Source organism: Sus scrofa, chromosome 2 (genome assembly GCF_000003025.6).
Source record: "Sus scrofa isolate TJ Tabasco breed Duroc chromosome 2, Sscrofa11.1, whole genome shotgun sequence".
Classification (NCBI taxonomy): domain Eukaryota; kingdom Metazoa; phylum Chordata; class Mammalia; order Artiodactyla; family Suidae; genus Sus; species Sus scrofa.
The window spans coordinates 63,437,080-63,458,747 of record NC_010444.4 but is presented as its reverse complement, the minus strand read 5'-3'; positions in this window follow the sequence as shown (position 1 = coordinate 63,458,747).

Here is a 21,668-nt window from a genome sequence, read left to right as displayed (position 1 = left end):
TAGGTGGACCCTAGAAAGTGATTTAGGAAAACATTGCATTCTTCTCTGGAGTGTCTAGGTGGCATTTACCAGGCATCTTAAATTCAGGCCAATGAGAGGAATATAGACTTCTGATCTCTAGAACTTTAATTTTCTCAAAGCCATTAGTGTAGTGATGTGCAAAAGGAATGTAGTACACACATTTACCTAATCAAATGTAGTTTGCAGGAGCAGAGTTTAAGCTTCTCAATTCAGTCATCCTGGATACGCTGGATAAAGATGTTTTATGTTGCAACCTCACTTTAATAGAAGAAGAAAATGAGAGGCAATGCAGAGATATTTGCCTCATTTATTGGTTCATTGAATTTTTCACTTCATAAATATAAATGCAGTTCTATTTTGAGGACTTAAAATAGGAAAATTAATTCATAGTGAAAGTAATGTCTAACATTCTATTTTAAATTTTATAGTCTAAATTCTATAGCCTTTGAATTATGTGTTAGTACAAACATTCATTATTTTAATTTCTTTACCCTCCAACTTTCTACAAGGTTACTTTCAAAATAATAGATTGAATTCTAAAGGAGTCTGTGTGAAGGTTCATGTACATGTTCAAATGTGTCTTAAGATAAAATATATACAAATAACACACACACACCTTACCTTTGAATTTTCTTTGGACTGCACAAGTATTTTTACAGATTTCATTTTTTCTCACAACATCCTTCAGAAGTTATGTTTATTATTTTGCATTGCCATCTGAAGTAAATCTATGAAGGCTAAATTTATAATAATTACAAAACAAGGCAGAAAACCTTACTGCATACCTTCTCTAGTTACATAAAAATAGAACCAGACAGTATGTATTATAAATTGTTATGAATTTTAAATTTCTTCAATGTATACACTTTCATTTGCACAGTTTATTATTTGTACTTATGCTTTAGTAAATATATTAGAATTTTAAAAGCCAGGGTATTACATGGAGCACAGGCAGCTGAATCCCACCTAAAATGGTGTGAGGTAACTCTTCTAATTGGGAAAAATCAAAGTTTTATATGTGGATATCCAAGTAGCCACATTAAATTAAATGATTCATATTGAATTAACTCAAAAAAGGGAGTTCCCTGTGGGGCCTAGTGGAAATGAATCTGACTAGGATCCATGAGGAAGCAGGTTCAGTCCCTGGCCTTACTCAGTGGGTGAAGGATCTAGCTTTGCCATGAGTTGTGGTGTAGTTCACAGATATGTCTCAGGTCTGGTGTTGCTGTGGCTGTGGCATAGTCCAGTGGCTACAGCTCTGATTTGACCCCTAGCCTGGGAACCTCCATATGCTGCAGGTGTGGCCCTAAAAAAAAAACCAAAAACATGAATTAACTCATTTACCCCTGAAAACTAGAAGATTAGCCTACTGTATAAAAGAGGTAAAATGACAAACATTAGTTCAAGCACAAGAGCCATGAGCCTCTCATGGATGAACCTTCAAAACACAATGGAGAGATTCATTTCTGACAACAGATTCATAAGAATCCTTGCAGATATCAGAACAGCTTTCCCCACAACATCACATTTGATAAGACAGAGGTCACACTAATGAATTTTTATCTCAGGAAAGACTGTATGAATCAACACGTGATTCAATTATTGAATTGGACGGAACTGAGAAAAATTGTAATAATCTGATTTGACTTATTCTAGGCATTTGTTCTGATATTTAAAGAAAGTATTCATGATTAGTCTGTTATTCAAGTTTATTCTGTATAATTGTGTGTGAAAGTGGCTACACTGATGCTCCATTGATTTTCCTTTCAGGTCACATAAAGAGGTTGGAAAGACATGGATATTTGAGCAGTATTTGTGACCCTGAATCATACACCTGAACAGGCATTCAAGATTTGAAATGTGTCATCCTTTGATGAGGAGGATGATATATGAGAAATATTGACATTGAGTTTTTGCTATCCCTTTAATGGTTATGACAAAACTTTGAATGGTGGCAGATATTCAATTTAGAGAAGTAAAAGAAATAAAATTTTCCAGAAGCAAAATTTCTAGAAATTTTCAAACAGAAACAAGAAAATAATTTAATGACAAACCAAACTATGCATCCAGTCATTCAGCTCAACGAATGCAATGTACAAATGGACATTGATATTCCACACTTCAATGAGAGGAGCTGGCTGAAAATTAAATATTTTGCTTAGTAATAAATGCATGATTTAATACATTGCTCTGTGATACTTAAGGTCATCTCATTCTAAAGCCTTATGTCAATATATTTTTTTATATTTGTTTTTCTATGTAGATTCCTCTGAGAGATACATATTTTATTATCAATGTTTTCCAGTAACTATGGTAGACATATTAGACACAAGCTCTATAACAGACTGAGATCCTAATGAGAAGAAAGATATCCCACATCAGTGAAAACAACCAGTATGTTAAGATTTGGACTATCAGAAAGAGCAATTAAGGTAGTGATATGCAAAGGAGTGATATTCACAAAAGTGAAAAACACTGTTCTCATAGTTTTCTCTTTAATAGCCTTATATAAATAGGTGTGGTTGTCAAGAAGCGTTTTTTTCTCTTCCCCATAGGAGTACAAATCATCACTATTCTTTTAGGCAAACAAAAGAATACAATCATAAGATTCATTTCAATTGATAAGAAATTATTCTGAAGAGATCCATTTACTCCCTTGAGATAAAGGAGCATTTATAGATACTTCACAGCCAAGACTGGGATTACATTTGGGAGAGAAGGAAAATGATGAAGGGGAAAACATCTTGGATGTCATAGATATTAAAAACCTTAAACGTCAGTCACATAAATTGTGTAAGAAATCAAAATAAAAATAGAAATTTTGATAAGAAGCAGAAGAGGCACATTCTACTTCTACAGTTTTGTCAAAAACTGACAACATTTGGCTCAGGCTTAAAGCTTTGTAATCATGGGCATTCCTTAAGCTCTAGGGACAATTGTACATTTTATAGATGACTTTCCAATGAGTATTTTCAGACCCCTCTTTATATCTTTATTTCTCAGACTATAGATAAAGGGGTTCAGCATGGGTGTGACCACAGCGTACATCACTGAGGCTATTGCACTTGAGTGTGAGCTGTAGGCAGCAGAAGAGTTAATATATTCTCCTAAGCATGTACAATAAAATAAGGAGAAAACTGAGAGGTGAGATGCACAGGTATAAAATGCTTTATATTTCCCTTGAGATGATATTTCATGTATGGAGGAAACTATCTTCCAGTAAGAGTAAAAGATACATATGAAGGAATCACCAGCCAGCAACATAGCTACATGTTATTGAGAAAGGTGTTGGAATGAGCAAGTTGGATCATCTGATTGTGTTCACAGAAAAAGTGGGGGGTTTTGAAGATTCTACAGAAGGTCAGTCTCAATACCATTAAGCTTTCTTTCTAACAAGGAATGCGGGGCACTGGTTGTCCAAGACACCAGAATCAGCAGTCCACAGAGCCAGGGGTTCATGAAGACTGTGTAGTGAAGGGGATGACAGATGGCCACAAAGCATTCATAGGCCATCATGATCAGAGGAAGGATGTCCAATCCTGCAAAAGGTAGACAAAAAATATATTTGTGTGCAGCAGTATTCGTAGGCTATGACTTTGCTCTGGGTCTGTGTATTTATCAGCATCTTTGGGATGGTGGTAGAGGTGAAACAGATGTCCACAAAGGACAGGTTGCAAAGAAAGTAGTACATGGCTGTGAGGAGGTGGGAGTCATAGATGGTGACATGAATGATGAGCAGGTATCCAAATGAGATACCTTTAGAGAAAAATAACAAATAAGAGGGGTTGCAGCTCTGGTTCCTCTGAAAATCCCATAAGAAGAAATTCTGTAACTTCTGTTAAGTTCCGTGTTGCCATATGGTGGTGATAACTAAGAAGAAAAGGGAAAATAGCATAACAAATTTTTCCATAAATTGAGGGTTATAACATTGTTGAAATGCTACTATTTTTATCTTGCCATAAACATGTAAGTCCAATATTTTGTTCATTGATTCCATGCTTTTTAGGGAGTGTCCTGTGTCATCCCTAATTAGCAACCTTCCCAACTGTTACCATTTTCCCCCAGATGTCATGTATTTACAGTTCTAGTCAGAAATTCTTTCACAAATTAAAAAAATGAATTGGGACAATTTTTCAGGTGCTTTCTATGCAGAGAGCTTAGGGTGCTGAAACATAAACACTCTTAAAATCCATTTATAAAGATAGAATATAAGCAAATAAAAATCATATAGCATGTCAGATGGTTACAGGTGTTATGAAATAAAACAAGGCAGATATAAGGAGAGAGTAAAGAGGTAGTACTATGTTGTTCAGGTTTGGGCAAGAAATGTTAACAAGATGATATTTGAACAAATACCTCAAGCAAGGAGTCAGGGCCATGAGAAAACCTGGGGAAGTCTGTGCCTGGCAAGGGAACAGTTAGTGCAAAGTCCTCAAGGTCAGTGCTTAAGATGTTCCAGTCCAAGAAAAGGCCAGTCTAGTGAGGGATGTGAACAGGAGATAAAGGGAGGAAACATAGTGTCAGAGAATATTGAAGAAGGAAGTTCCCCCCACGATATTGCTGAAAATTCAAGGCACAAGAGGTAACTTGTCCATAGTAGATATCTTTGGCACTTTGGAAAAATCAATATAAAAAGACTATCTGAAAGAAAACAGAAGGAAAATTCAAAAAATAAGCTCTAAAAGAAAAGATATACAATAGTCAGATATTTCAAAGACATTAGTGTGTGTCCTTAATTCAATTTTAGACTACCAAAGTTTTGGATGTAAAAGAATATGACAGAGATTCTTTTAAAATGAGACGAGGAAACTGTACTTGAGTTATACTTTTCTCTTTCATAGAGGCATATGTATTGAAATATACATATGTGTGATAAAAATTATCTTTAGTTAACTATAAAGAAGAGTACCTTCCAGATAGTGGTTGAAAATGATGCAACTTTTATAAATAGATCTAATTATAATAGAATAAATTAAACAATGAGGGATAAGCTATATGGAAAGTAAATATAAATATGTATAGAACATGATTTATTAACAGAAAACACTCATGTTCAATTCTCTTTAAGGCAAAGATTTGCAAGTAAAGAATATTTAAGTGACAACTCTATTTCTTAAGTTAAAAAAAAATTAGAGCAATGGAGAAAACATAAGATGATTGACACAGATTTCACCACATAAAATTTATAAACTCTCCGACATTCTGCACAAATACTTGTACCCACACATAAAATGACTCAGTGGCAAACAGCACACTTGAAAAAATTACAGTTCTTATTTGAAAGAGCACATTTTAAAAGAGGAGTGCAAACATGCTGGATTCACCATACAAAAATAAAGGAATTCAACAGGAAAGTCTCTATGTTTTGGTTTGAGCTACTGCACAGACAACGCCAGATCCTTAACTGCTGTGTCACAAGGGAGTGCTAAATCTCTACTTTTTGATAGAGAAATCTGAAAATATATTCAGCTTTACAAGAAATAAAACAATTTCAGATTAAATTCATTAACACACCTCTTTTTACACAATAAATATTTTTTCACTTGAGTGCTGAGAGAGGAATTAGTGTGAAATGTATATATCACGAACTGCTGTTGCTAGGAAATGTTTCCAGCATTCCTTGGTCTGGATATTCACATCAGATTCAAACATGCTCCACATTAGGAAAAAAAAAAGATCTTATGTCTCTTACATTCCTTCACAGCTAATAGACTATATCTCTGCTCCAGTTAATTGCGAAGTCCTTGGACATAGGTTCTACTTTTGGTGGAAGCATTTAACACCTCCTGTCCCCTTTTCTAATTGGGCTTCCATGTCTTTCATTTGACAATTGACAGTGATCTTTGCATTGCTGAGTTCAATATTCACTTCTATTTTGGGCATTAAATTAATAAATTAAGTAATTAATCAAGCAAACAAACAGCTGCATTGATCATGGCTCTGGCTTAGCCTGGACTGGCTCTCGGGTGAACACAGGTAAATGTCTTTGCTGTCATTTTCTTTGTCCTTCCAAAGTATTTACTGGGCTCTTGGAACTCACCTGGGTGGAGTCCCTGAGAGGAAACTCTCAATGTAGATGTCCAAATCTTCTTGGGTGGTTGATGATGGGGTAAAAGCTCTGTTATTGGACAAGACAGTGGGATGGAGTTAAGCATTGGTCCCCCAGACAGAATTATGACTCCAAAAGAAACAAGTGTGTCCTGTCCACACCGAGGTTGCACAGGCTGAGGGACTACAGAAGAGCTATTTATAGGTCCTTATATCTGCTCCTTGGCAGGTTTACCTCTTTTTACTACAACCTCTAATAATCGATTCCCCTTAGAGACACTGGTCTGGGTAGATAGGAAATTTTCTGGCTCATTCTTTGTGTCCAGAAGGCAATGCTACCAACCAGAGAAATTCAGTGTTTATTAATCCTGTTCCATAATCTCTCCTGTGTTTCATAGGAATAAACCTTAAGGTCCCAGTCCTTTATATCAACCAGGAGTTCAAGTTTTTACTGAAGTCTAAAATTGAGGATTTTTTTCTGAATTAAATCCTTATGAAAGCATTGATTCCTTGTGTGTCACAGCTTCTCCTAGCTCTAGAAAATTGCTTTACCATATTCAAAAGTGGAACAACTTTGTTCCTTTAATATGAAGCCTTAGGCTGTGCACTGCTTGGATTCATCACAATATTACCCAAATAATTGGGAATTTCATAATTCTAGCATGAATTAAGACTGGCTGTTTATTCCCTCATTAGAACATATTTGTTACTTATAAAAGTTATTTTTAGATCATAGGATCTTATGGGGATTGTACTATTTAATTTTTAGAAAACTCCATTCTATGAGAGGGTACTATAAAGAACTCCATTTTCCATTGCAGTAATGGGGTTTGTGTGGATTAGTGACTTGCCAGTTTTAATCTGAATAAGGCATGAGACCTTTATTGGAATTCTGTCAGGTTGTTTCCAGTTTTCAAATTCTGGGCCAGTGGTTCTCAATCAGAGATGTCTTTGCCCTGGGTGATATTCAGTCATGTCTTAAGGGAAGTTGTTTAGGGCCACACACATGGCATATGGAAGTTCTCAGGGTAGGGGTCGGATAGGAGCTGTAGCTGCTGGCCTATGCCAGAACCACAGCAATGCAAGATTCTGAGCCTCTTCTGTGACCTACACCACAGCTCATGGAAACACCTGATCCTTAATCCACTGAGTGAGGCCAGGGATTGAACCTGTCCTCATGGATAATAGTCAAGTTCATTACCACTGAACCACAATGGGAACTTCCAGTGTGCGTATTTTTGTTTTGCTTGTTCATTTATTTATTTTTATACCACATGAAATTGAAATGATATGTTATTTGTCTTTTCTCATCTTATTAATTTCAATAAGCACAATACTGTCAATGTCTATCCATATCATATCAAATGGCAAGATTTTACATTTTTATAGCTAAGTAGTATTCCATTGTATAGATAGAACCCATCACCTATATCCATTCTTCTGTCAATAAGCATTTAGGCTGTATTCATATCTTGGCTGTTGTAAATGTGTGTCAATTAACATAGAGATACTTCTTAATTTTTGTTTTCATTTACTTCTGAGAAATACTAGAATTGCTAGATCATATGCTAGTTATATTGTTAATTTTTGAGGAAACTCCACTCTATATATTGTAGTGCACTAATTTACATTCCCATCAACAGTGTGCAAGAGTTCCCTTTTCTAAACATCCCCTCGAACGTTTGTTATTTGTAAATGTTTAGATGACTATCATCCTGGCAAGTGCAAGGAGGTGATATCTCATTCTTGTTTTGACTAGTATTTCTCTAAAATTTAACAACATTGCACAACTTTTCATATGATTGTTAGCTATCTGCATGTCTTCTTTAGAAAAAGTATCTATTTAGTTCTTCTGCTCATTTTTTGGTTGAGTTTCCTTTTTATATTAAAGCATAGTTGATTTACAATGTTGTGCCAAATTCTGTTGTACAGCATAGTGACTCAGTCGTATATGTATATATGGCATATATATGTGTGTATGTGTCTATTATTATTCTAATATTATCTTCCATTATGTTTTGTCCCAAGTGATTGTATAAAGTTCTTTGTATTATGAGGTAGGACCCCATTTCTTATCCATTCTAAATGTAAATGTTGCATCTACTAAACCCCAAACTCCCAGTCCAGCACAATCCCCCCTGCCTTGGCAACCACAAGTCTGTTCTCTATGTCTCTACATATGTTTCTGTTTTGGAGATAGGTTCTTTTGTGCCATATTTGAGATTACACATATAAGTGATATCATATGGTATTGCTTTTTTCTTTCTGACTTACTTCACTTAGTATGAGAATCTCTATTTGCATCCATGTTACTGCAAAACTAACCCTATCACTAATATAATTTGCAAATATTTTCTGTCAACTCATAGATGATCATTTCACTTCTCAGATGGTTTCCTTTGCTATGAAAATTCTTTTGAGTTTAATTAGGTCCTTTTATTTACCTTTGTTTTTATTTCATTTGCCTCAGACACAGATGCCAAATAATATTGGTATGATTTATGTTAACAAATATTCTCAATATGTCCTCTTCCAGGAGTTTTATGATTCAGGTCTTACATTTAGGTCCATAATTGACTTTGAGTTTATTCTTTATATGGTGTGAAGGAATATCCTAATTTCATTGCTTTACATGTACCTGTCAATTTTTCCCAGCACCACTTGTTGAAAAGACTGTTCTCTATTGTATATGCTTGCCTACTTTGTAATTGATTACCATAGAATGGATTGCTTTATTTCTGGGACCTCTAATCTATTCCATTAACTTATGGGTCTATTTTTGTGCCTGAACCATGCAGTGTTTTTTTAATATATAATGATTTTTACTTTTTCCCAATATACCTGGTTTAGAGTGTTGCATCAATTTTCTACTGTACAGCATGCTGACCCAGTTACACATAAATGTACACATTCTTTTTTCTCACATTATCATGCTCCATTATAAGTAGAAATACCATATGATCCAGCAATCCCATTCTTGGGTGTATACGCAGACAAGACTTTCCTTGAAGAAGACACATGCACCTGCATGTTCATTGCAGCTCTATTCACAATAGCCAAGACATGGAAACAACCAAGATGTCCATCAACAGATGATTGGATTAGGAAAATGTGGTGTATATATACACAATGGAATACTACTCAGCCATAAAAAAACCAAAATAATGTCATTTGCAGCAACATGGATGGAACTAGAGACCCTCATCCTGAGTGAAGTAAGTCAGAGAGAGAAAGACAAATACCATATGATATCACATATCTGGAATCTAATATACAGCACAAATGAACCTTTTCACAGAAATGAACCATGCAGTTTTGATTACTGTAGCATTGTACAATATTTTGAAGTATGAAATATTGTTCTTGCCCCCCTACCTTTGTTCTTTTTTCCCAAGGTTGCTTTATCTATTCTAGGTCTTTTGTAGTTCCATGTGATTTTTAGGATTTTATGCTCTAGTTCGGTGAATAATATAATGGGTATTTTGATGTGGATTGTATTAAATTTTCAGATTGCTTTTGGTAGTGTGGCCATTTTAACTGTATGAATTCTTCCAATCTAAGAGTATAAGATATCTTTTCATTTTTCATATCATCTTGATTTTCTTCATCAATGTTCTACATGTTTTGGAGTATTGGACTTTCACTTTTTTTGGTTAAGGTTATTTGTAAGTATTATATATATTTTTTTAATTTAAATGATTTTTAATTTTTCCATTATAGCTGTTTTACAGTGTTCTTCCAGTTTTCTACTATACAGCAAAGTGACTCAGACACACATATATTCTTTTTCCCTCATTATCCTCCATCATGTTCCCTCATAAGTGGCTAGATATAGTTACCAGTGCTATACAGCAGGATCTCAATGCTTATCCACTCCAAAGGCAATAGTTTTCATCTATTAACCCCAGACTACCAGTCCATCCTACTCCCTCCTCCTCCCCCTTGGCAACCACAAATCTGTTCTCCAAGTCCATGAGTTCCTTTTCTATGGAAAGGTTCATTTGTGCTATATATTAGATTCCAGATATAAGTGATATCATATGGTATTTGTCTTTCTCTCTCTGACTTACTTCACTCAGGATGAGGGTCTCTAGTTCCATCCATGTTGCTGCAAATGACATTATTTTGGTTTTTTTATGGCTGAGTAGTATTCCATTGTGTATATATACACCACATTTTCCTAATCCAATCATCTGTTGATGGACATCTTGGTTGTTTCCATGTCTTGGCTATTGTGAATAGAGCTGCAATGAACATGCAGGTGCATGTGTCTTCTTCAAGGAAAGTCTTGTCTGCGTATACACCCAAGAATGGGATTGCTAGATCATATGGTAGTTCTAAATTTAGTTTTCTGAGGTACCTCCATAATGTTTTCCATATCAGTTTTATCAATTTACATTCCCACCAGCAGTGTAGGAGGGTTCCCTTTTCTCCATACCCCCTCCAGTATTTGTTATTTGTGGACTTACTGATGATGGCCATTCTGACTGGAGTGAGGTGGTATCCCATAGGCATTTTTATTTGCATTTCTCTAATAATTAATGATGTTGAGCATTTCTTCATGTGCTTTTTGGCCATCTGTTTTGTTCTTTTTCAGACGATCTTAACTAGATTTTTTTTTTAACTTTCTCTTTCTGATCATTTTTTGTGTCTAGAAAAACAATAGATTTCTGTGCATTAATCTTTTGTCACCTTTCTGAATTCATTGACTAGTTCTAATTTATTTTTGGTGGAGACTTTAGATATTTCTTTTTTCTTTTTATGGCCACACCTGAGGCATATGGAAGTTTCAAGGCAAGGAGTCAAATTGGAAATGCAGCTGCCAGCCTGTACCACAGCCATGGCAATGTGGGATGTGAGCTACATCTGTGACCTACATCTGGTGAGCTTGCAGCAACACCAGATCCTTAAACATTGAGAGAGGCCAGGGATTGAACACACATCCTCATGGATACCAGTTGGGTTTTTAACCCATGGAGCCACAATTGGAAATCCTAGATTTTTCTATATAAAGTATTTTGTCTTCTGAATTATGGCTTAATGAAATGCTCCTTTCATCTCACCTCTTCAACTGACAACCAAGAAAACACCCACAGCACAACCAAGGTGCCTTGGCACAACACGCTAGGACAACAGAAATCCACATGTGTATACCTCTAAGGAGGGTGAACTGGAACACATAAAGGAGGTGGAACTGGGAGGAACATCAGAGGCACCTCTGTGACCTCAGCTCCTCCACTTGCTCACCCCCTACAGGAGAGCACCATAGCAACCACAGAGGCATAAGAAATTATAAATATGGTACAGGGCGACATCTCTGACAGAGACAGTGGAAGGTGGGAAATTCAGACGCTTGAATATAAGCAGTGAAGCTCTGGTAAGAGAAACTGAAAACAGGCTATCTTGCAACCCATTGATCAATGAAAGAAAGGTATCAAAATTTAAGCCTAATGAATAGTTTGAAGAAAATATAAAGCTGTTACATATTTCAAAAGCACTAATTGAGGAACAACTCATCAAACTCTGGGAAGAACCAGTCTAAGTGTTCTCTGCTCATGAATAGATTTTTAAAAAATAGTTTCTTCTATAAAAAAGAAGGAAATACTGCTGTTTGTGACAAAATGGATGGATTTTGACAACATTATGCAAAGAGAAATAATTTAGACACTGAAAAACTAATGCTGTATTGTATACATATACATAGAATCTAAAAAAGCCAAATTTTTAGATCAGATAATAGAATGGTGGTTGCTAGGACATGGGGCATTGGAATACTGCATAGTAACACTACCACAAAGAAAGAAAATAACGGTTGTTCAGAAAGTAAACTTCCATCATGCAGTATTTCAATCTAACTGATATAGAATTCAAAAGAGCTTTCATGGCATTCCCATCGTGGTGCAGGGGTTAACGAATCTGACTAGGAACCATGAGGTTGCAGGTTTGATCCCTGGCCTTGCTCAGTGGGTTAAGGATCCAGTGTTTCTGTGAGCTGAGGTATAGTTTGCAGATGCAGCTCAGATCCCGCATTGCTATGGCTCTGGTGTAGGCTGGTGGCTACAGCTCCGATTAGATCCCTAGCCTGGGAATCTCCACATATGCCATGGGAGTGGCCCTAGAAAAGGCAAAAAAAAAAAAGAAAAGAAAAGAAAAGAAAAAGAGGTTTCATGAAAAAACTCAATTAAAGAAAACTAAGAAGGGCAGTTCCATGACTTAGGGAAAAAATTAATGAACAGAGAAATGCTTTACCAAAATACTGATACTTTAAGATTGAACCAAAGTGAAATTCTGTAACTGAAAAAAAAAATCAGTAAGACAGATGAAGAATGCATTAGAAATCACTGGCAAAAGAGAAGAGAAAATTGGGAATCTAGATGAGAGAAATGAGATATTTTTTAAATGAGGAAATTTAACAAGAACTATCTGACTCTTTTAGGAAGTTCAGAGTTGCGGTAATGGATATCTTAGAAGGAGAAGAGAGGAAGAAAATGTGGGGAGTTTACTTAAATAAATAATAAGAACTTGCCAAACCTGGGGGAGGAACTGGATTATGAGTCCATGAAACTAAAAAACAACTAATTACCTAAATGTAAAACAATCTTCTCCAAGACACATTAAATAAAATAGTTGAAATTCACTTAAAAAGTATTTTAAGGCAATGAAGAAATGTTTAAAAATGATACCACACAAAGAAACCCATATTAGCCTATTAGCAGATTGAGCAGACAAAATTATACAGACAAGAGGGTGTGGAAAGACTTTCTCAAGATATTGAAAGATAAAAACTCTCACCCAAGAATATTCTATCTAGCAAAATTACAATTCAGATCTGAAGGAGAAATAAAGGCTTTGCCACATGAGCAAATGCTGAAGGATCCCATCACTGCTAGACCTGTTTTACAATAAATGTTGAAAGGAGCTTTTCTGCCAGAATAGAGTGGAACACACAAAACTCTGGGTATGATGATGAATAGGCAGAATCAGAAAACTGAAAAACACTATCATGATGTGTTTTGAAACACTTTATTATAACATAAAGTTTAAAGTGGAGAAAATACAAAAAAATATGGCTACTTCAATTTGGTACCAATATCAGAACATAAAAAGGGATAATTTGAGGAAACTTAAACATGAAAGGGAAAGGGAAAGAATGGAACCTATATATAAAAGAAGATAAAATGCTATCAGCAGAAAAAAGAACTATTTTTGTCTGTGAGATGCTTAACACCAACCCCATGTAACCATAAAACATAAATCTAGATTAGAGACTCAAAAGACCAAAAAAACAGGGAACAGAGGAAAATATTAAAGAAAACTATAGACAGAATCACAAAGAAAAAGAAATAATAGAGGAATAGAGCAATAGAATACAAAGAGAAAACGGCCATCTATCTGGTCTATCAATAATTACCATAAATTTAAATGGATTATATACACCAATCAATAAATCAATAGATACAAACTGCCTGGATTGAAATGCAAGACCAAAATACATCCTGCCTCCAGGAGACTCACTTCATCTTTTAAAAAACACTGACTTTAAGGCTGTTTATATTTTGTAAGTTCTTTTTTTTTATATTTTTTTTTATTTTCCCACTGAACAGAAAGGGGGTCAGGTTATCCTTACATGTATACATTACAATTACATTTTTTCTCCCACCATTTGTTCTGTTGCAACATGAGTATCTAGACATAGTTCTCAATGCTATTCAGCAGGATCTCCTTGTACATCTATTCTAAGTTGTGTCTGATAACCCAAAGCTCCCGATTACTCCCACTCCCTCCCCCTCCCGTCAGGCAGCCACAAGTCTCTTCTCCAAGTCCATGATTTGCTTTTCTGAGGAGATGTTCATTTGTGCTGGATATTAGATTCCAGGTATAAGTGATATCATATGGTATTTGTCTTTGTCTTTCTGGCTCATTTCACTCAGTAGGAGATTCTCTACTTCCATCCATGTAGCTGCAAATGGCATTATGTCATTCTTTTTTATGACTGAGTAGTATTCCATTGTGTATATATACCACATCTTCTGAATCCAATCATCTGTCGATGGACATTTGGGTTGTTTCCATGTCCTGGCTATTGTGAATAGGGCTGCAAAGAACATGCGGGTGCACGTGTCTCTTTTAAGTAGAGTTTTGTCCGCATAGATGCCCAAGAGTGGGATTGCAGGGTCATATGGAAGTTCTATGTATAGATTTCTAAGGTATCTCCAAACTGTTCTCCATAGTGGCTGTAGCAGTTTACATTCCCACCAATAGTGCAGGAGGGTTCCCTTTTCTCAACAGCCCCTCCAGCACTTGTTATTTGTCGATTTATGAATGATGGCCATTCTGACTGGTGTGAGGTGGTATCTCATGGTAGTTTTGATTTGCATTTCTCTTATAATCAGTGATGTTGAGCATTTTTTCATGTGTTTGTTGGCCATCTGTATATCTTCTTTGGAGAAATGTCTACTCAGGTCTTTTGCCCATTTTTCCATTGATTGGTTTTTTTGCTGTTGAGTTGTATAAGTTGCTTATATATTCTAGAGATTAACCCTTGTCCATTGCATCATTTGAAAGTATTTTCTCCCATTCTGAAAGTTGTCTTTTTGTTGTCTTTTGGGTTTCCTTTGCTGTGCAAAAGCTTTTCAGTTTGATGAGGTCCCATGGGTTTATTTTTGCTCTAGTTTCTATTGCTTTGGGAGACTGACCTGAGAAAATATTCATTTGGTTGATGTCAGAGAGTGTTTTGCCTATGTTCTCTTCTAGGAGTTTGATGGTGTCTTGTCATATATTGGAGTCTTTCAGCCATTTGGAGTTTATTTTTGTGCATGGTGTGAGGGTGTGTTCTAGTTTCATTGCTTTGCATGCAGCTGTCCAGGTTTCCCAGCAATGCTGGCTGAATAGACTTTCTTTTTCCCATTTTACGTTCTTGCCTCCCTTGTCAAAGATTAATTGAGCATAGGTGTCAGGGTTTATTTCTGGGTGCTCTATTCTGTTCCATTGGTCTGTCTGTCTGTTTTGATACCAGTACCACACTGTTTTGATGACTGTGGCTTTGTAGTATTTCTTGAAGTCTGGGAGAGTTATGCCTCCTGCTTGGTTTTTGTTTCTCAGGATGGCTTTGGCGATTCTGGGTCTTTTGTGGTTCCATCGAAATGTTTGGATTGTTTGTTGTAGTTCTGTGAAAAATGTCCTGGGTAATTTGATAGGGATTGCATTGAATCTGTAGATTGCTTTTGGTAGTATGGCCATTTTTACAATATTGATTTTCCCAATCCAGGAACATGGAATATTTTGCCATTTCTTTACACCTTCTTTGATTTCTTTGATTAAAGTTTTATAGTTCTCGGCATATAGGACATTTACCTCTTTGGTCAGTTGTATTCCGAGGTATTTTTTTTTTTTGAGGTGCAATTTTAAAAGGTATCGTATTTTTGTATTCCTTTTCTAATATTTCATTGTTGGTATACAGAAATGCCACTGACTTCTGAATGTTAATCTTCTATCCTGCTACTTTGCTGAATTTATTAATCAGTTCAAGTAGTTTTTGGGTTGAGTCCTTCGGGTTTTCTATCTATAGTATCATGTCATCTGCCTAAGTTCTTTTGTGTCATTTTTTATTAGACTCCACATATTAGTGATGTCATGTTATTTGTCTTTGTCTGACTTACTGTACGTAGTATGATAATTTCTAGATACACCCATGTTGCTGTAAATGGCATTATTTTATTATTTTTATGGTCAATTATTATTCCTTTATATATATCTACCACATCTTCATTATCCAACAGTGTTGATAGATATGTAGGTTTCTTCCAAGTCTTGCCTATTGTAAACAGTGCTGCAATGAACATCAGGTGCATGTATCTTTTGGAATTATGGTTTTCTCCATGTACACATTACTATATAAAATAGATATGCAACAAAGACCTAATGTATAGCACAGGAAAATCTCACTACTGCGTGATAACCTCTTTGGGAAAAGAATCTGAAAATCAAAGGAAGGTATATATATATATGCAACTGATTTACTTTGTTGCATACCTGAACCTAATACAACTTTGTAAGTCAACTATATTCCAATAAAATTTAAGAAACCTAGACCTAAAATGAAATGATAGAAAAACATACTACAAGAAAATGGCAATCAAAACTGGTATAGGCATATTCATACCCCCTAAAATATATTTCATATCAATAAAGGGAAACAAAAGACAAAGATGAACAGAATATAATGATAGAGGGAAGAATTCATCAATATACATAATAGTTTTTAATGTATATGCACCAAAACATATAAAAGCAATTAAAGGATTAAAGGGAGATTCCCTTTTCTCCATAACCTCTCAAGCATTTGTTATTTGTAGACTTAATAGTTATGGACATTCTGACCAGTGTGAGGTGGTACTTCATTGTATTTTTTTTTTCTCGTCATATGGAGACTCCCAGGCTAGGGGTCCAATGGGAACCATAGCTGCCAGCCTACACCAGAGCCACAGAAATGCTGGATCTGAGCTGTGTCTCTAACCTATATCACAGCTCATGGCAATGCCAGATCCTTAACCCACTGAGACGAACCAGGGATCAAACCCCTGTCCTCACGGATGCTAGTCAGGTTTGATAACTACTGAACCATGATGGGAACCCCTCATTGTAGTTTTGATTTACATTCTCTAATAATTAGTGATATTGATCATCTTTTCATGAGCCAATTTTCTATTTGTATGTCTTCTTTGGAGAAATGTCTAGGTTGTCCACACTGTTGTTGGAAATGTAAAAATTGGAACAACCACTATGGAAAACAGCATGGAGATTTCTCAGAAAACTAAATATAGAACTACCACATGATCCAGCAATACCACTCTTGGGCATATATCAGGACAATACTGTCATACATAAAGGTACGTGCACCCTTATGCTCATAGTAGTACTATTCACAATAGCCAAGCCATGGAAACAATGTAAATGCCCATTGACAGATGAATGGATTAAGAGGTTTTGGTACACATATACAATGGAATATGCTCAGCCATAAAAAGGACGAAATAATGACATTTGCAGCAACATGGATGCAACTAAAGATTTCCATTCTAAGTGAAGGAAATCTGAGAGAGAAAGACAAATACATATCATATTACTTATATGTGGAATCTAAGACATGGCACAAATGAACCTATCTACAAAACAGAAACAGACACAGAGATGGAGAGAAGAGAATTGTGATTGCCAAGAAGAAGGGGGGAAGGAAGTGAGACGGATTGCTAGTTTGGGGTTGGCAGATGCAAACTATTACATTTAGAATGGATAAGCATTGAGGTCCTACTATAAAATGCAGGGAACTATATCCAGTCTCTTGGCATAGAACGTGATTGAAGACAGTATAGAAAAAATATATAATATATATTTTATGTATATGTATATATACACATATATATTATATGTATATATGTATACGTATATGTATACATATATATACATACACACATATATATATACTATGCTGTATAGCAGAAACTGGCACAATACTGTAAATTAACTATACATTAATAAAAATAAATTTTAATTAAAAACATTAAACCTTTCCACAGAGAAGAAAATCATGGACTTGGAGAATAGACTTGTGGTTGCCAATGGGGAGGGGGATGGAGTGGGATGGATGGGGTGATTGGGGTTAATAGATGCAGACTGTTGCCTTTGGAATGGATTAGTAATGAGATCCTGCTCTGTAGCACTGGAAATTATGTCTGGTCACTTATGATGGAGCATGATAATATGAGAAAAAAGAATATATACATATATGTGTAACTGGGCCACCATGCCGTACAGTAGAAAATTGACAGAACACTGTAAACCAGCTATAATGGAAAAAAAATAAAAATAATAAAACATTTTTTAATCACTAAAGGGAGAAAATGAAGCAAGAAAATGATAGCCCATGAATTTAACACCACTGTTACAAATGGACAAATCATCCAGAGAATGTCAACAAATACATAGCAGCTATATGAAATATAAGACCAGTTGGATTTGATGTATTTTTACAGAACATTCCAACCAAATGCAGCAGAATACATTTTCTCAAGTGCAGGTGGAATATTATCAAGAATAGATCATATCTTGTAACACAAAGCAAGCCTCATCAATTTAAGATCAAAATTTCATCAAGCATCTCTTCTGATCACTTCGATATGAAACTACAAATCAAATAAAAGAGGAAAGATGTAAAAAATACAAAAAATATGTGGACACTGAACAATATGTATTGAAGAATAATTATGTAAAAAATAAAGTACTTGAAGACAAAAATTAAAAGCATCACATACCAAAGTCTATGGGATGCAGAAAATCTGAACTAACGTGGATGTTTATTGGGTAATTGCCTTACTCAAAAAACAAGAAAAATCCCAAATAACAATATACACTTACAACTAAAGAACTAGAAAAAAGGAACAAAGTCTAAAGTCAGTAAATAATAAATATCAGAACAAAAAGAGGTGAAAAAGAGATAAAATAACTGAACAGATTAATGAACTTAGAGCTGGTTCTTCAAAAAATAAACATAATTCACACATCTATCATCTCACTCACAAGCAAAAAAGAGAAAAGACTCTTAAAAAATAAAATCAGAAATTTGAGAGGATAAATAACAAGTATCAAAGAAAGACAAAGATTATAATAGAATATTACGAATAACTACACACTCTTAACAAATTGGAAAACCTAGAAGAAATGGATAAATCCCTAATCATACAACCTTCAAAGACTGAACCATAAAGTAACTGAAAATCTTAGTAAATGGTCACTAAAACAAAGAGTGTAATGGTCATTAAAAATAACCAGGAAAAAAAATCCAGTCCCAGATGGCTTTACAGGTAAATATTCTAAAATATTCAAAGAAAATTAAATACTTATCCTTCCAAAAAACTGAAGAGATGGTAATGCCTCTGAATGTATAGTCTGAGGACAATACAACCCTTATGAAAAACAGAGAAGGAAAATAACACAAGAAAAGAATATCTTAGGCCAATATCTCTGAGGAATATAGATGCAAAGTATACTGGCAAATATACTCAAAATATACTGGCAAACCAAATTTACCAATATATTACACCGTGATCAAGTGAGATCCATCTCAGGGATGCAGTATGGATTGACATTCCCAAAAGAAGGATGATAGTTGTTTGAAGGACCTTTGTAATGTTTTCCACAGTAGCTGCACCTGTTTAAAATTCCACCAACATAAGACATATTGTTTTGGTCAGACTGGCATTTCAAAATCATTCACGTGCTGAATGTGGAAGTAGATTTAACACTTAATTGAATGTTTTCCTTATATTAGACTCTCTATATAGAGGGCTCCATTTCCCCACCTTTCTCTGTATGCATATATTTGGCAATATGGCAATGAAAAACTTTCCATCATGTCCTGAAATATATTTTTCCACCTTTGTATCTATTTTGGGCTCAAGGATTTTTATTTCTTCTGGTCCATGGTATATGGTGAAAATGATGGTGTGTCTTCAGAGGACTTGCTACATTTCTGCTGATGTCTAATCAAACTTTGATTCAGAAAACAAGAAACCAATCAGAGGACAAGATAACATGTGGAGAAGAGTCTGACTGTCTCAACCAAGGCCATGATACATCAGCCTACATGTAGCTGAGAACCCAGGATATGTGAATACTTAGCCAACATCAACAGAGCCTTCCAGGCTGACATATAGGTGAATAAAGACACACAAGGATCCCAGCAGAGATCAGAACAATTCAGCTCCATATCATTCCATTTCAATAATTAACTGAATGTCAAATCATTGGCTGTCAGGATGGCTTGTTGTGTAACAATAGCTAGTAATACAACAATATAAATGAAGGCAATTATAACCTGCTGTTTCTTATTTTTGACATTTGCTTTGATATTGAGACTTTAATGATGACTCTGTTATTCAATTTTATTTCAGAAAAGAATATTAACATATGACTCTATCGAGGTTCCCTTCCAGGTAAGCAAAGGAGTTTGGAAGGAAATGAGTGTTTACAGAGAAAAATTTCTGACCCTGAATCACAGGAGTAGATACAAATTCAACCTCTCTTGTGAATCTCCCTTTGATCATACTCACTGAAGTGATTCCTGATCACAAAGAGGACACATAGCGGGTAATATTTTTGTATATTCATCTCTCATTTTATTACTATGACTAACTTTAGAAAAGAGAGAAATATTTCTTTAGGGAAATGGGAAAATTCATATGTAGGTAACACTAAATTTTCAAGCAGAAACAGGAAGATAATCCAATAAAAAGAAACAAAACAAGCCATCAACTCCTTCATTCCAACGTATAGTCTTCCTTTCACATAAATGTGAAATTCCATAATTCAAAGAGTAGCTGTATAGTACATAAAACAAATATCTTAGTAATATAAAATGCATTTAAGATTTTTCTACATTCTATTTCACTTATTTATTATTTAAATCTCTATTCTTATTTGTTTTACCTGTTATCCAACTTATTTATTTAAATGATTGGTGTCATTTAAGATCACCATTTCCTTATTGATTTTCTGTCTGGATGATCCATCTACTGATGCAAGTGGGAATGTAAATTGGTAGAGATACTATTGAAAACAGTATGGACATTTTTCAAAGAAATAAAGTGTTCAAATTCCACAATCTGATCAAAGTTTGCCATTTCTGACTGTGAGTCTCTGGACCCTTAAGTCATGTGCTCTTCTTCAGCCCAGTAGAATCCATATGATCAAGGATTATACTCCTTGGAATATATCCCCAAACCACAGCAAAACAGAAATTTGAAAATATATATGCACCTCAATTTTCACTAAAGCACTATTTATAATAGTTAAAATATGTAAGCAATCCAGATGCACATCAAGATTAAAGTATAATCAGAGTTCCCATCATGGCAGGGATTAATGAACTCGACTAGTATCCATGAGGATGGGGGTTTGATCCCTGGCCTTGCTCAGTGGTTTAAGGATCCAGCATTGCCATGAGCTGTGGTGTAGGTTGCAAATGTGGCTTGGATCCAGCATTGCTGTGGCTGTGGTGTAGGCTGGCCATTACAGCTCTGATTTGACCTCTCACCTGGGAACATCTGTATGCCACAAGTGCGACCCTAAAAAGACAAAAGACAAAAACAAGATTAATGTATAATTAAGATGTGATATAAATATTAACCCTTTGCCAAAAAAATTCAGTAATTTTCAGCAACAAGGATGGACCTAGAGATTATTATGCTTAGTAAAATAAGTCAGACTGAAAAAGATAATGTAAAATATAACTTATATGTGGAATATTCAAATAATACAAGTAAGAGGTTCACACATACAGAAAACCAACTAGAAGTTACCAGATAGTTGAGAGAATGGATGATGAGCAAAGTAGGGGTATAGGATTAAGAAATACAAACTGCTGTGTATAATATAGACAAGAAACAAGGATATACTGCATAGCACAGGGGTTTATAGCCATTATCTCAAAATAACTTTAATGGAGTATAATCTGTAAAAATACTGAACCACTATGTTATACACATAAAACTAGTAAAACATTGTAACTTAACTATATTTCAAATAAAAGAATAAGTAAAAAA